The sequence below is a fragment of the Eretmochelys imbricata genome, chromosome 23 (genome assembly GCF_965152235.1).
Source record: "Eretmochelys imbricata isolate rEreImb1 chromosome 23, rEreImb1.hap1, whole genome shotgun sequence".
In the NCBI taxonomy this organism is placed as follows: Eukaryota; Metazoa; Chordata; order Testudines; family Cheloniidae; genus Eretmochelys; species Eretmochelys imbricata.
The window spans coordinates 14,090,945-14,105,505 of record NC_135594.1 but is presented as its reverse complement, the minus strand read 5'-3'; the positions used below and the strand labels follow the sequence as shown (position 1 = coordinate 14,105,505).

The 14,561-nt window shown below is 63.0% G+C and overlaps 1 protein-coding gene across 1 annotated transcript in view; it reads right to left on the bottom strand.

Annotated features, from left to right (window-relative positions):
- The window catches only part of LOC144279334 (alpha-1B-glycoprotein-like), a 937,253-nt gene that overhangs the window by 168,413 nt on the left and 754,279 nt on the right, over positions 1 to 14,561 (bottom strand). The gene's annotated exons all lie outside the window — the stretch shown is intronic.

The window sequence follows — 14,561 nt, the reverse complement described above, 5'->3', positions numbered from 1 at the left end:
CGGAGGCGGGGACCGCAGGGCTGAAGGCGACAGCGGAGCGGAGGTTCCCAGCCGCCGCCGCCGGGGGCCGAGGTGGGGACAGGCGCGCCGGCAGGGAAGCTGCCGGCCGGTCGGGCAGTGTGTCGGCTGTGGGGGGAGAGCGGCGGGGGGAGGCGGGTCTCTGACGGCTCCGGGGGAGGAGTCGGCCTTAAAGGAGAACGGGGCCGGGCGGGGGGGGGGGCGTTCCCCGAGGGGGGCCTGAGAAGGACACCCCCAAATGTAGATCCCCACGGACAGACACCCGACCCCCCCTCCAGATCCCGAATCCCCCCAGTTCCCAGCTCTGGGTGGGTAGGAGGCAAGAGGAGTGACGGGGCTGGGAGCCAGGACTCCTGGGTTCTCTCCTGGGGTCTGGGCAGGGAGTGTGGACTAGTGGTTAGAGTGGGTGGGGGGTGGCTGGGAGCCAGGACCCCTGGGTTCTCCGCAGTGACGTGGGGCTGTTTTGCTCCTGGGTGCCTGGCCGGGAGGTCAGAGTCCCAGGGACCGGGGTGGTTAATCGATAACCTGGGGGGGGGTATTTATATCCAGGGCCGGGGACACTGGCTTCACAGGGACGTCGCAGGACCCCGCCTGCCATGCCCTACGGTGCCTCCCTCCTCCTGCTGCTTCTGCTGCCCTGGGGCAGTCACTGCACCACAGGTGAGGGGCAGGGGACCCCCCCACCCGCTGGCATATCTTCCCGCCAGCCGCCTGCCTACCCCCCCCCCGGGCTCCCCACCCGCTGTGTTCACAGGCTTCCCCCTCCCCTCTCTGAGGGCTTCCCCCATGCCCCTCCCCCGCCTGCCGGTGTCCTCCCTTCTCCCCTCCCTCGTCAGGGTAACCCCCCAGCTCACCCCCCCCGCTGGCCTCGCGTCCCCCTCCCTCACTAGGGACCCCCCGGCTCCCTGCCTCTTCCCCCTCTCCCCCCCCCCAGGGGTCCTTCCACCCCCTCTTCTCTACCCCCCAGGGAGGGGGGCTATAGACTGGAGGGGGGATCCCGCACTCCCAGGGAGTGGGGCTGGGGGGGGGATCCCGTGCCCCCAGGGAGGGGGCCTATAGACTGGAGGGGGTGACCTCGCCTCCCCTGCCCCCACTCGAGGAGTGGGTCTGGCTCAGCCGCCTGCCCTTGTCCCGTGTGATTTTGTTCCCAGGTAATTGTCCCGGCTGGGGCTTTAAACAGCCTTTGCTAGAAACCAGGGAGGGGCCCCAGTTCTCAGCCCCAGAGAAGTGACCCCCAGGGCCCCCACCATGGGCTGGGCAGGATTGAGAAAGAGATGGAGGGATAGATAGATAGATGGATGGATGGGGATGGGGGGGGTGGATGGGGATAGAGAGAGGAGGGGGTGGATGGGGAAGGGGGGGTGGATGGGGATGGGGGGGATATGAGGATGGACGAATGGTGCATGGGGCCAGGTGAACAGACAGGTGTCTGGGGGATGGACACCCCGCCAGGCTTCCCAGCCGGTACGGAGGGGAGAATTCTGCCCCCCCAGCCCCCACCCCGGCGCCCAGAGGCACTCGCAGGCCCTGCCCCACCAGCTGGTGTCTATGGTGGGGACTGCAGGGGCCCCTTTCCCCTACAGGCAACCTGCCCTCCTACCTTCCTGTTAAAGTGAGGGGGTCTTCAGGGGTGGGGAGGGAAATGTTTGTAAGAGGCCCCCCCTCTTCAAACTGCCCCTTTTCTAACAGCAGTTTTGGGGGGGGGGGGTCCCTGTGTAAACAGCTGAGTGGGAGCCAGGACTTCTGGATTCTATTTGCTGTGACTTCCTTCCCCTCCTTTTATGCCTCAGTTTCCCACCTATACAAGCCACTCCAACAGCTCCCCTTCGTGTCCCCGCAGACGCAGATGGGCCCAGTCCCTGCCCAGCCCGGAGGGAGGCGCCGGCAGAGGGAATGGGCCAGACCTGCCAGAGGACCTGCACCCAGGACCGCGACTGCTCTGGCCGCAGGCAGTGCTTGTGTGATGGGGCCTGCGGGCTGAGCTGTGTGATACCCGGTAGGCGCCGGGACTGCTGCTGGCTCCCAGCCCCCACCCCCCAGCTCTAACCACTAGACCCCACTCCCCTCCCTGAGCCGGGACACAACCCAGGAGTCCTGGCTCCCAGGCCCCCCACTCTAACCACTAGACCCCACTCCTCTCCCCAAGCCGGGACACAACCAGGGAGTCCTGGCTCCCAGCCCCCCCACTCTAATCACTAGACCCCACTCCCCTCCCTGAGCTGGGACACAACCCAGGAGTCCTGGCTCCCAGCCCCCCCACTCTAATCACTAGACCCCACTCCCCTCCCTGAGCTGGGACACAACTCAGGAGTCCTGGCTCCCAGCCCCCTCACTCTAATCACTAGACCCCACTCCCCTCCCCGAGCCGGGACACAACCCAGGAGTCCTGGCTCTCTCCATCCCAACTGTCTTTGCGTTTCCCAGGCCGGACCTGCCCGTGGCCCGTGCAGATTGATAACGCCAAGACACGTTTGGCCCAGGCTTCCCGCGGCTTCGGGGCCCTCATGGAGGTGACCTGCCAGCCAGGCTTCAGGATGTCCAAAGGGCAGGGAGCGGCGCTGAGCCGATGCCAGGGGGACAGGAAGTGGAGTCTGACGGCACCCTGCGAACGTAAGGGACGGGAACACCTCCGCCAGTCACCAGTCGGGGCCTTCGCCATCCTCCACCCTGCAGTGCCAAGCACCGTGATCCTACCTCCAGCACCATCACCCAACACCCGTCCCCAACCCTGTCACCCTGTCCCCAACCCCGTCACCCAACATCCTCCCCCAAGACTGTCACCCAACACCCGCCCACCCCCATCACCCCGCCCCCAGCGCCATCACCCAACACCTGCCCCAACCCCATCACCCCATCCCCAACCCCATCACCCAACACCCTCCCCAACCCTGTCACCCTGCCCCCAGCACCGTCACCCAACACCCGCCCCCAACACTGTCACCCCGCCCCAACACTGTCACCCCACCCCCAACCCCGTCACCCCACATCCGCCCCAAACACCGTCACCCTTCCCCAACACCATCATCCAACATCCGCCCCACCCCAACCCCATCACCCCACCCCCAACCCCATCACCCTGCCCCCAGAACCGTCACCCAACATCCACCCCAACATCACCACCCCGACCCCGGCACCATCACCCAACACCCGCCCCCAACACTGTCACCCCGCCCCCAACCCCGTCACCCCACATGCGCCGCAAACACCATCACCCTGCTCCAATACCATCATCCAACATTCGCCCCACCCCAACCCTATCACCCCACCCCCAACCCCGTCACCCAACATCCGCCCCAACATTACCACCCCGCCCCCAGCACCATCACCCAACACCCGCCCCCAACACTGTTACCCCGCCCCAACCCCGTCACCCCACATCTGCCCCATCACCCCACATCTGCCCCAAACACCATCATCCAACATCCACCCCACCCCCAGCACCGTCACCCAACACCCAACCCCAACACTATCACCCAACACCCGCCCAACCCCGTCACCCCACCCCCAACCCCGTCACCCAACATCCGCCCCAACATCACCACCCTGCCCCCAGCACCGTCACCCAACACCCGCCCCCAACACCGTCACCCCTCCTCAACACCATCACCCAACATCCACCCCATCACCCCGCCCCTGGCCCCATCACCCTGCCCCAACACCATCATCCAACATCTGCCCTGCCCCAACCCCTGCCCCAACCCCATCACCCAACACCCGCCCCAACGTCATCACCCAACACCCACCCCAGCGTCATCACCCCGCCCCCAGCACCGTCATTCACGCTGGCAATTGCAAAGGGCAGGCTGCTCTCTAGGCAGTGAGCTGATCAGGATGAGTCCCGGGGCTGATTCAAGGATAACGGATCCCCTGGCAAGCGGAGACCTAGATATGAAGGCAGAGCAGCTCTCCTGGACCTGCGTCCTCCTCCAGCCCACCCCCAGGGGGAGTCAGGGAACACAGCATCTGGAGCAAGGGGGCCGGCGCTAAATAGGGTTAGGGGACCGCCTCCCCGGGGGGACCGAGCTCTGGGCCACATGGAAACTGTCCCACCACCCCCCGCGACAGTACGCTTGCGGGAAGGGCTGGGAGCCAGGACCCCTGGGTTCTTTCCCTGGTTCTGGGAGGGGAGTGCGGTCTAGTGGTTAGAGCAGGGGGGCTGGGAGCCATGACGCCTGGGGTCTATCCCAGCTCTGGAAGGACAATGCGGAGAGCGGGGGGTTGGGAGGCAGGAACTTCACCTCCAAAACCAATTTACTCCCCTGAATTTTCCCCTCAGAGCCAGGACTCTGCCTCCTCCCTAAAATTCCAGTGAAATAAGAGAAATGTTCCCCTCCAAGCCTCAGATGCTGCCCCCCCCAAAAAAAAATTAGAGCCAGATCCTCAATCTAAACTCTGAACCCCCAAATTGGGTGACCCCTCCACTCCAAGATGATCTCTGACCCTTCGGCTCCAGCCACGAGGGAAGGAGCCAAAGTCTTCTTTATTCCCCCCCCCATGAAATCTTCCCCGCCCCATGCCACCCAGGAGAGAGATGGAGCCTGTTGGGGGGAGCAGAACCCAGGAGTCCGGGAGATGCAGTGTTCGGGGAGGGACCTACTCCCAACAAAACCCACGGGGTTCCCCCACTTGTCTGGGAATTACAGCCCCAAGGGAAAGGCTTTGGAGGAGAGGCGGAGCTAAATAAGGGGAGGAGCCAAATGTGGAATGGGGTGGGGCCTGCTGGGAGGGGGAGGAGGCAAATGGGGCAGAAGGGGAGGAGTTTACAGAGAAGGAGGAGCCAAATTGGGTAGGGAGGGGCCAAATGGGGCAGAGGAGAGTCTTACCATGAAAAGGGAGGAGGCAAATAAGGGAATTGCAGGGCGCAACGGGACAAGGAAGGTCCCAGTGGGGATGGAGTCTACTGAGAGGGAGGAGCAAATGGGAAAGGGGAGGGGCCTATTGGAAGAGGGTGGGGCAAGGGCCTGTCTCTTAAAGGGAGACTGCCCCACCTCCTGCAGGTGTAAAGGGGAAGGAACCTAAAAATATATCTTCCCCTTGCTGAGGGAGGCCTTTAATGGCTCTTTGTGTCTGGAGGATGCTAAGGGTTAAGGGGGAGGAACTTGGCTGCCAGACAGCGGTGACCCCCCCCCCAAGTTGACTCCCCTCCCCCTCCCGTCCTCTGTTCCAGGGGATCTGACCCCGTCGTCCTTCTGCAGCCCCCCGCCAGAGACCGACAATGGATTTCACAGCGGTGCCTCCTACAGGGCAGGCGGGGAGGTGCGGTACAAGTGCAAGCGCGGGTGAGTCCCCCCCCAGTTCTGCTGGTGCCCCTCACTCCCGACCCGCAGCCCCCTGCAAGCCCAGCCCAGAGCTCCCCCCCCACCCCACACCAGCCCTGCCATTGCCCCTCACTCCCGACCCGCAGCCCCTCAGAGAGCCCAGCCCCATCTGCAACCTCACCTCTCCCCCCGCTCCCCAGGTACCGGCTGGAGGGCCCAGAGACCATCCGATGCCAGGAGAACCAGGAGTGGTCTGGGCCCGCCCCAACCTGCCACCGTGAGTAGGGCGAAGGGGGGCAGGGGTGGAGGGTCCTAGTTTCTCTCTGTCCCCATCTGCCCCCATGCCGGGGCTGGCCCATCCTCCTGGGCTCCAGTGCCAGGCCGGGCCCCCTCCCAGCTGGGAGGGAAGGTGGGGGGCTGGGACGGTGCTCTTGGAGGGGGTCGTGAGGGAGCTTGGGGGAGGCCCTAGAGAGATAGAGACATGCCCCCTCCCTCCCCAGCCCCCTTCCCTTCATCCCTCCATCCACTGCTGCATCCCCCCCATCTGCCACATATACCCTGCATCCTCTCCAGCCATCCACCCCACACACACCCCCATCTGCCCCCTACGTCCCCTCCAGCCATCCACCCGCCACACCCCCCATCCATCCACACACCCCCATCCACCTGTCACATCCCCATCTGCCTCCACATCCCCTCCAGCCATCCACCTGTCACACCCCCATCTGCCCCCCACATCCCCTCCAGCCATCCACCCGCCACACCCCCATCTGCCCCCTACATCCCCTCCAGCCGTCCACCCCACACACACCCCCATCTGCCCCCTACGTCCCCTCCAGCCATCCACCCGCCACACCCCTCATCCATCCACACACCCCCATCCACCTGTCACATCCCCATCTGCCTCCACATCCCCTCCAGCCATCCACCCGCCACACCCCCATCTGCCCCCTACATCCCCTCCAGCCGTCCACCCCACACACACCCCCATCTGCCCCCTACATCCCCTCCAGCCATCCACCCGCCACACCCCCCATCCATCTACACACCCCCATCCACCTGTCACATCCCCATCTGCCTCCACATCCCCTCCAGTCATCCACCTGTCACACCCGCATCTGCCCCCCACATCCCCTCCAGCCATCCACCCGCCACACCCGCATCTGCCCCCCACATCCCCTCCAGCCATCCACCCGCCACACCCCCATCTGCCCCCTACGTCCCCTCCAGCCGTCCACCCCACACACACCCCCATCTGCCCCCTACATCCCCTCCAGCCGTCCACCCCCCACACGCCCCCATCTGCCCCCCACATCCCTTCCAGCCATCCACCCCCATCCACCGGTCACACCCCCATCCACCCGCCACACCCGCATCCACCCCCCACATTCCCTCCAGCCATCCACCCCCCACCCTCCTGCATCCCTGTACCCCCCATGCAGCCTCCATCTCTCCACCCAGCCCTTCGTCCTTCCCTCCCCCTGGCCCTGCTCTGTCCTTCCCCCGGGCCTGGCCGTGACCCCCTCTCTCCCCCAGCCGTGTTCTGCCCACCCCCCGGGGACATCGCCGGGGGCTACCTGGTGGCGGTGGAGAAGGCTCAGTACCGGGCCGGGGAGCTGGTCTATTACCTCTGCAAGCGCAGCTACCTGCTGGACGGCACCAACCGGGTCACCTGCCGGGGCAACGGCACCTGGTCACCCCGGCCCTTCTGCAGAGGTACCACCCCCTCCCCCACTCCCCTCCTCCCCCAGAACCTCCAGCCAGAGCCACAGGCCCATCTACCCCGGTATCCCGGCTACACCCATCCCTGCCTGATCAGCCCTGGGCCCATCTACCCTGATATCCCCTGTCCTCCCATCCCCACCCCGTGATCAGCCCCCGGGCCCATCTACCCCAGTATCCCGTCTACTCCCATCCCTGCCCAATCAGCCCTGGGCCCATCTACCCTGGTATCCCCTGTCCTCCCATCCCCACCCCGTGATCAGCCCCCGGGCCCATCTACCCCAGTATCCCGTCTACTCCCATCCCTGCCCGATCAGCCCTGGGCCCATCTACCCTGGTATCCCCTGTCCTCCCATCCCCACCCCGTGATCAGCCCCCGGGCCCATCTACCCCGGTATCCCGCCTACTCCCATCCCTGCCCGATCAGCCCTGGGCCCATCTACCCTGGTATCCCCTGTCCTCCCATCCCCACCCTGTGATCAGCCCCCGGGCCCATCTACCCCAGTATCCCGCCTACTCCCATCCCTGCCCAATCAGCTCTGGGCCCATTTTACCCTGGTATCCCTTGTCCTCCCATCCCCACCCCGTGATCAGCCCCCGGGCCCATCTACCCCAGTATCCCGCCTACTCCCATCCCTGCCCGATCAGCCCCTGGGCCCATTTACCCCGGTATCCCCTGTCCTCCCATTTCCCCCCCCCCGTCCCCGTGATCAGCCTCCAGGCCTATCTACCCCGGTATCCCGCCTACTCCTATCCCTGCCCAATCAGCCCTGGGCCCATCTACCCTGGTATCCCCTGTCCTCCCATCCCCACCCCGTGATCAGCCCCCGGGCCCATCTACCCCAGTATCCCGCCTACTCCCATCCCTGCCCGATCAGCCCTGGGCCCATCTACCCTGGTATCCCCTGTCCTCCCATCCCCACCCCGTGATCAGCCCCCGGGCCCATCTACCCCAGTATCCCGCCTACTCCCATCCCTGCCCAATCAGCCCCTGGGCCCATTTACCCCGGTATCCCCTGTCCTCCCATCCCCACCCCGTGATCAGCCTCCAGGCCTATCTACCCCGGTATCCCGCCCACTCCTATCCCTGCCCGATCAGCCCCGGGCCCATCTACCCTGGTATCCCCTGTCCTCCCATCCCCACCCCGTGATCAGTCCCCAGGCCCATCTACCCCGGTATCCCACCTCCTCCCATCCCTGCCCGATCAGCCCTGGGCCCATTTTACCCTGGTATCCCTTGTCCTCCCATCCCCACCCCGTGATCAGTCCCCAGGCCCATCTACCCCGGTATCCCGCCTCCTCCCATCCCCCCACATCAGCCCCCGGGCCCATCTACCCCGGTATACTGCCCTCTCCCTGCCCCCAGATCAGCCCCATGGGCCCTCGTATCCTGCCCCCTCCCCGCCCCCTGGATCAGCCCCATGGACCCATCTACCCGTTATCCCGCCCCTCCCTGCCCCTCCCCAGCTGGAGCCACGGGCCCATCACCCCAGTATCCCGTCTCCCCGCAGCGCGCTGCGTGGTGCCCGCCCAGCGGAGCCGTGTGCTCTACCAGGGCCGCAAGCTCTGGATCCAGGAGATCCCAGAAGGGCAGGTCCAGCACGGGGAGATCGTCACCTTCTACTGCCGGAGCCAGAACCAGACCCAGAGCTGCAGCTACCCAGCCCCCTCGCACTGCTTCGATGGCCTGCTGCCCCTGCCGGCCTGCTACGACGGTGAGGGGCAGGGGGCTGGGGTGGCACGGGGAAGCCGTTGGGGGAGCTATGGGGCAGTGGGGGGGGCAAGGAGAGAGCCGTTGGGGAGCTATGGAGAAATGGGGGCAGGGAGGGAGCCGTGGGGAGCTATGGGGAAGTGGGGGCAGGGAGGGAGCCATGGGGGCAAGGAGAGAGCCGTGGGGGGAGCTATGGGGCAGTGGGGGGCAGGGAGAGAGCCGTGGGGGGAGCTATGGGGCAGTGGGGGGCAGGGAGAGAGCCGTGGGGGGAGCTATGGGGCAGTGGGGGGCAGGGAGGGAGTCGTTGGGGAGCTATGGGGCAGTGGAGGGCAGGGAGGGAGCTGTTGGGGAGCTATGGGGAAGTGAGGGCAGGGAGGGAGCCGTGGGGGGAGCTATGGGGCAGTGGGGGGCAGGGAGAGAACCGTGGGGGGAGCTATGGGGCAGTGGGGGACAGGGAGGGAGTCGTTGGGGAGCTATGGGGAAGTGGGAGGCAGGGGGGGAGCTGTTGGGGAGCTATGGGGCAGTGGAGGGCAGGGAGGGAGCTGTTGGGGAGCTATGGGGAAGTGAGGGCAGGGAGGGAGCCGTGGGGGCAAGAGATGTACTGGGGGGGCGGTTGTGTGGGGACAGGGAGCTGTAGGAAGGCAGTAGGAAAGGGGTGGGGGTGTAGATCTGTGGGGGGAGGGGTATGTCCACAGGGCAGGGGGCGGAGGAGGTGGATCCTGGGGGGTAAAGAGGGGAGTCCGGTGGGGGGAGAGCTGAAGAGGATGGAGGGAGCCCTGTGGGGTGCAGGGGAATTCAGAGGGGAGCTGCAGGGGTGCTGGGGGTATTTTTGCCCCACTCCCCTCCTCACCCCTGACCCCGTCTCATTTCAGAGCCCACCTGGCTGCAGTACAAACTGTTCCCCAAGCGGGTGGTGTCCGAGATCCGCCCCTGCTGAGCCCCCCCTGGCTCCCCACACCCACACACAGCCTGACCAGATGGACCGCCCACGTGGCGGGGAGGAGCCAGTGGCCAGCAGGGGACCAGCTGGACAATGCTCCTTTCGTGGGAGGACCAATCGTGTGAAAGCTCCTCGTGCGAGGGCCCCAGATTGCAAAGGCTGCTTGTGCAAAGGTCCAGTTGTGTGAGGAGCCCGTCGGGCGAAGGCCCCATTGTGCAAAGAAGGTCCCCTCGTGCAAAGGCCCCATCGTGCACAGACTGCAATGCCAAGGCCCCAGTGTGAGTTCCCATTGTGCGAAGGCCTCGTTGTGCAAAGGACCCATCGTGCGAGAGCCCCATCGTGCACAGGCTGCAGTGCCAAGGGCCCACCGTGAGATGGTCTTATCGTTCGAGGTCCCATCTTGCAAGGGCCTGTCGTGCAAAGGGCCCATCGGTACCAGGGCCCCATTGTGCTGGGCATGAAAGAGCTGTGGGCGGAGTGGGGCAGTGGAAGGGGGCTTCCCTGCCCCCATTCAGTGAATTCCAGTTGTCAGGGGGATCCAGTCCTGGCTTTAGAGCCCATCTCCGCCCCAATAGATAACTGGGCGGGGGGGGGAGAAAATCAAGGCAACTCCATTCCAGCTGGCAGTGGGATCCAGTGCCGGGTTTTCCCTCCCCCCCATAGGGCACACTTGGGCAATCCATGGCGGGAGGAATCCTATCGAGTCCATTCCTGCTGCCAGGGAGATCCAGTGCCGGGTTCCCCCAGCCTGCAGTCCCAGAAGGACCAGTCCATGGGACGGGGGGCGGGGGGGGGGGAGAGGGGAATCTAGTCGAGTCCATTCCAGCTGGCAGGGTGATCCAGTGCCGGGTTTTCTCCTCCCTGTGGCCTCAGTGAAATCCTGGCCTGGATTACCACACCTGGAGTGGACTCCGAGTCCATCTCTGTGGCAGGAGGTGGGGGGCCATGCCCGGGAGGTCTCTGCTCTCTGGAGGGGGAAGGGGGCGGAGCGGGGGCTGTACATTCACTTCTATTTATTGGCTGTGAGGTTGCCATTTTTAGTAGAGAAATAAAACAAAGCATGATGCTGAAATCTATCCCAGAATCCTCTGGGGCCTGGAATTGGGTGGGGAGGGAAATGCCCCACTAAGGGATGATCTTGGGGTTCACCAGAAGAATGCACTGCTATGGGATAATATTAGAGTCACCCAGGGAACTCCCTGCTACAGCATATCAGGGTTCCCCAAAAAGGATAATATGAGGGGTCACCTGAGGAACTCCCTGCTACAGGATAATAGCACAGGTCACCTTGGGAACTCCTCACTATGGGATATATTGGGGTCACCTGGTGGCACCCCTCTGATATCAGGGTTCATCCAGGGAATCCCCTCCCTAGAGCATAATAGTTTTCATTCTCAGGGTCCCCCCAGGATAATATCAAGGCACCCAGGATCTCCCTGCTATGGGATAATATTGGGGGGTTCACATCCCTGCTATGGCTAATATCAACATTCACCCAGGAGACCCCTGCCCTGTGGGATAATATTGGGGTTCACTCAGGGGGACCCTTCCAGACTCATATCAGGGTTCAACAGGAAAAATCTCCCTGCTATGGGAAAATATTCTGGTTGAACACAGGGAATTACCCCTTGTGAGCTCATTTTGGGGTTCAGCCAGGGGAACACTCCCTTGACCGGTAATTTTGGGGTTCAGCTAAGAAACTCCCTGCTGCAAGGGATCCCCCTTTTCTCTCTTCCTCAGTGCTTCTACCAACACACCCCAAAATCCCTCTCCCAGGAAACCTACATGGTGGGGGTCAAATTCCCCAGAGCTGGGTGGTGGCATTGTGGGGGCTCACACTTCCCCTTCTCCCAGGCAGGCAGCTTCCTGGAATAGGGCCTGGGCAGCGTCCAATGCAGGCAGCCAGGGAACAAAAGGCCAAAGACCTGATACTATTCACGCACAAACAGAACAGGGGCGCGGAGGTGAAGGACTCCGGGAAGGAGGGGGACAAGGATGGGGGGGGTCAGTGTGTCCATCCCTATCCCACCCCAGACCACAGCGACTTGCCTCCCCCAACCACAGGAGCGGTGCCCCGTGCTGTTAAACCCAGGACATGTCACCTTTAGCCTGCGGAACTGACCGACACATGAGTTAGCATGGCCTCAGGGGCAGTGGACCTTCCTGGGCCCAGAGTGAGGTCAGGAAGGGCTGTGAGGGTTCCCTCATCCCCCAGATGCATTACAGGGGGGAGGGGAGTAGGGGGCTGGACCAGCCTTTCCTTATGGGGAGTTATTCCTCCATTGCCCATGTGGGGGCGTTTGGTATCTTCCTTTGACTTTGACAAAGCTACAACTGACCACTATCTGAGACCGAGGTAGATGGGCCCATGCCTCTGGACGAGGGGGGCAGGGAGGGGTGGGATACCAGGGTAGATGGGCCCATGGCTCTGGTCCAGGGGGCAGGGACGGGTGGTGAGATACCAGGGTAGATGGGCCTGTGACTCTGGTCTGGGAGGCAGGGAGGGGTGGGATATCAGGGTAGATGGGCCCGTGGCTCTGATCCAGAGGCAATGAAGGGGGCAGGATACCGCGGTAGATGGGCCCGTGGCTCTGATCTGGGGAGCAGGAAGGGGGTGGGATACCAGGGTAGATGAGACCATGCTGTGGTGCAGGGGGCAGGATACCTGTCACCTCTGTGTTCTTGGTGAACCAGGGCGCAGTATCCAGTCTGTCTGACTCACAAAAGATCTCCATCTCCCCCGCACTCCCCCAAGCCTCTGCTTGCACCAAAACTGCTCTGAAGACAGATTTACAAAAAGCAATGGAAAGGCCGTGGGAGACCCACCGAAACCCCTGGGAAGAGGGTGACAGGATTAAGGCAACTCCCCGGCCTCATGTGCATCGGAGGTGGGACAAGGAGGCATCTCCATCAGCCTACAGCCTGGAGACCAGAGATCCCAAGGCCAGACCCGCAGGGAACTCTGGGACCAGCGAAGCAGGGAAGCACGGCACGCTGGGGGATCGCTGCTCCCAATGTTAATGAACCCATGCCTGCACACCCCCAGCTCAGCAGTTATCAGCCCAATTCTAGTATTGACTCCTTTACTGGTATCCAAAATACTGAAGCTCCCTAATTGTATTGTGAGCTCCCTGGAAGGAACACCGTCCATAGCCAGGAATGATCAGCTCCTGTTGTCTAGTCTGAACAAAACAACGTTGGTATCCTCCCTTGGGCCAACAATTTACCCCCAAACACATCTAATGTTCTTCCTTGAACCACTGTTCTTGCCCTACCCCTCTACCCACACTCAAGTAAGTGCTCTGACGCCTGGATCCAAAATCTGCATCGGTTCCATTGGGACATCATCCTCTCCTGACTGATCGTGCTGGGGGCTCTGCCTGTCTCCAGCACGCTGAACCCGCAGCCACCCCCCCCCTCCCCACCTGGGACCCCTGCTTGATTCAAGCTTCACAGAGTGGCGAGAACCCAGCTCTCTCTCGGTGTAGCCTTCTGACCCTGGCTTGTGTGATCCGTTCTAGTTTTCTAAACCTGCCTTTTACAATCAAGTTTTAGTTTGATTTAATATTATAACCGCTTTGTTTGTTTGGCTCCTCTCTGGTTATTACCTGGCAATAAATAACTTTCACGGTTAAGCTGGTTGCTTCTCTCTCTCTCTTTGTCCCCGTTGTGGGTGTTTTTTTGGCTTCCCCATTCGCTCTGCAGCGACACTCCTTGTACCTAAGCTAAAGATCCCAGCAGGGCCCAAAACTCCTGTGGGGTTTGCTCATCAAGTGGGTTCCTGCCAGGGCAATTGTGCCGTGAAAGTGAGGATAGGGACATGCTGAACCAGGGACATAGGAGGGTGGCACCTTGGAAGTGCTGCTCGACCCGGTCTGCTGAGTCTGGGGGCGTATAAGGGGTCAGCTTGGGGGTGCTGATTAACCGGGTCCTCTCCGATGCGCTGTGTGTGTGTGTTCATCCGATTCTGGGGCTGGAGGAAGCCAGCCCAGGGGAACCGAGGTCCTGCAGGAAGCTCCGTTGGGAGGGACCTTGCAGCAGGGAGAGGCAGAGCTCCGTGTGAGACCACCAGTGACATAACCAGCACGTTAATAGAAATACAGAACCCCCCCCACCCAAAGAGTAACCCTAATAAATGAGCGTACCCCAAAGTAACGGGCAAATCTGGTAACACCAGGGCTCTGGTCCGGTGGGCAGGAAGGGGGTGGGATACCAGGGTAGGTGGGCCCGTGGGTATGGTCCAGAGGGGCAGGGAGGGGGCGGGATACTAGGGTAGTTGGGCCTGTGGGGCTGATTGGGGGAGGAATACCGGGGTAGATGGGGCTGTGGGGCTAATCGGGGGGGCAGGGAGGGGTGGGATACCGGGGTAAATGGGCCTGTGGGGCTGATCGGGGAGCAGTGAGGGGGCAGGATACCAGGGTAGATGGGCCTGTGGGGCTGATTGGGGAGCAGTGAGGGGGTGGGATACTGGGGTAGATGGGCTCAGGGGGCTGATCGGGGGGCAGGGAGGGGGCAGGCTATGTCCTGTGCTCTAGGTTTCCCATGGCCCTGAGGGTTAATGATTAGAGCCTGGAGGGGAACAGGGGCCTTATCAGAAGTCCAGGGAACAGCTGCGGTGGGGAGGGGAGGAGGATTTCCCAACCCAGGGGACTGGGGGAAGGGGTATAGAACAAATGGCCCAGGAAGATGTGGTTCCCATCAGACCTTGGGGCCAGGAGGGGGGCTTTCCCCCCCGGGCAATGGGGGAGCCTAACAGAAGAGCCCAGGGTGGGGTTGCTGTGGCACGGGTAGGGAAACTGAGGCAGAGAGAGGGGCAGCAACATGGCCAGTGTCATTAAGCACAAGAATGCAAGAGCCGGGGATAGAACCCAGGAGTCCTGGCTCCCATCCCCCCTGCTCTAACTGCGAGACT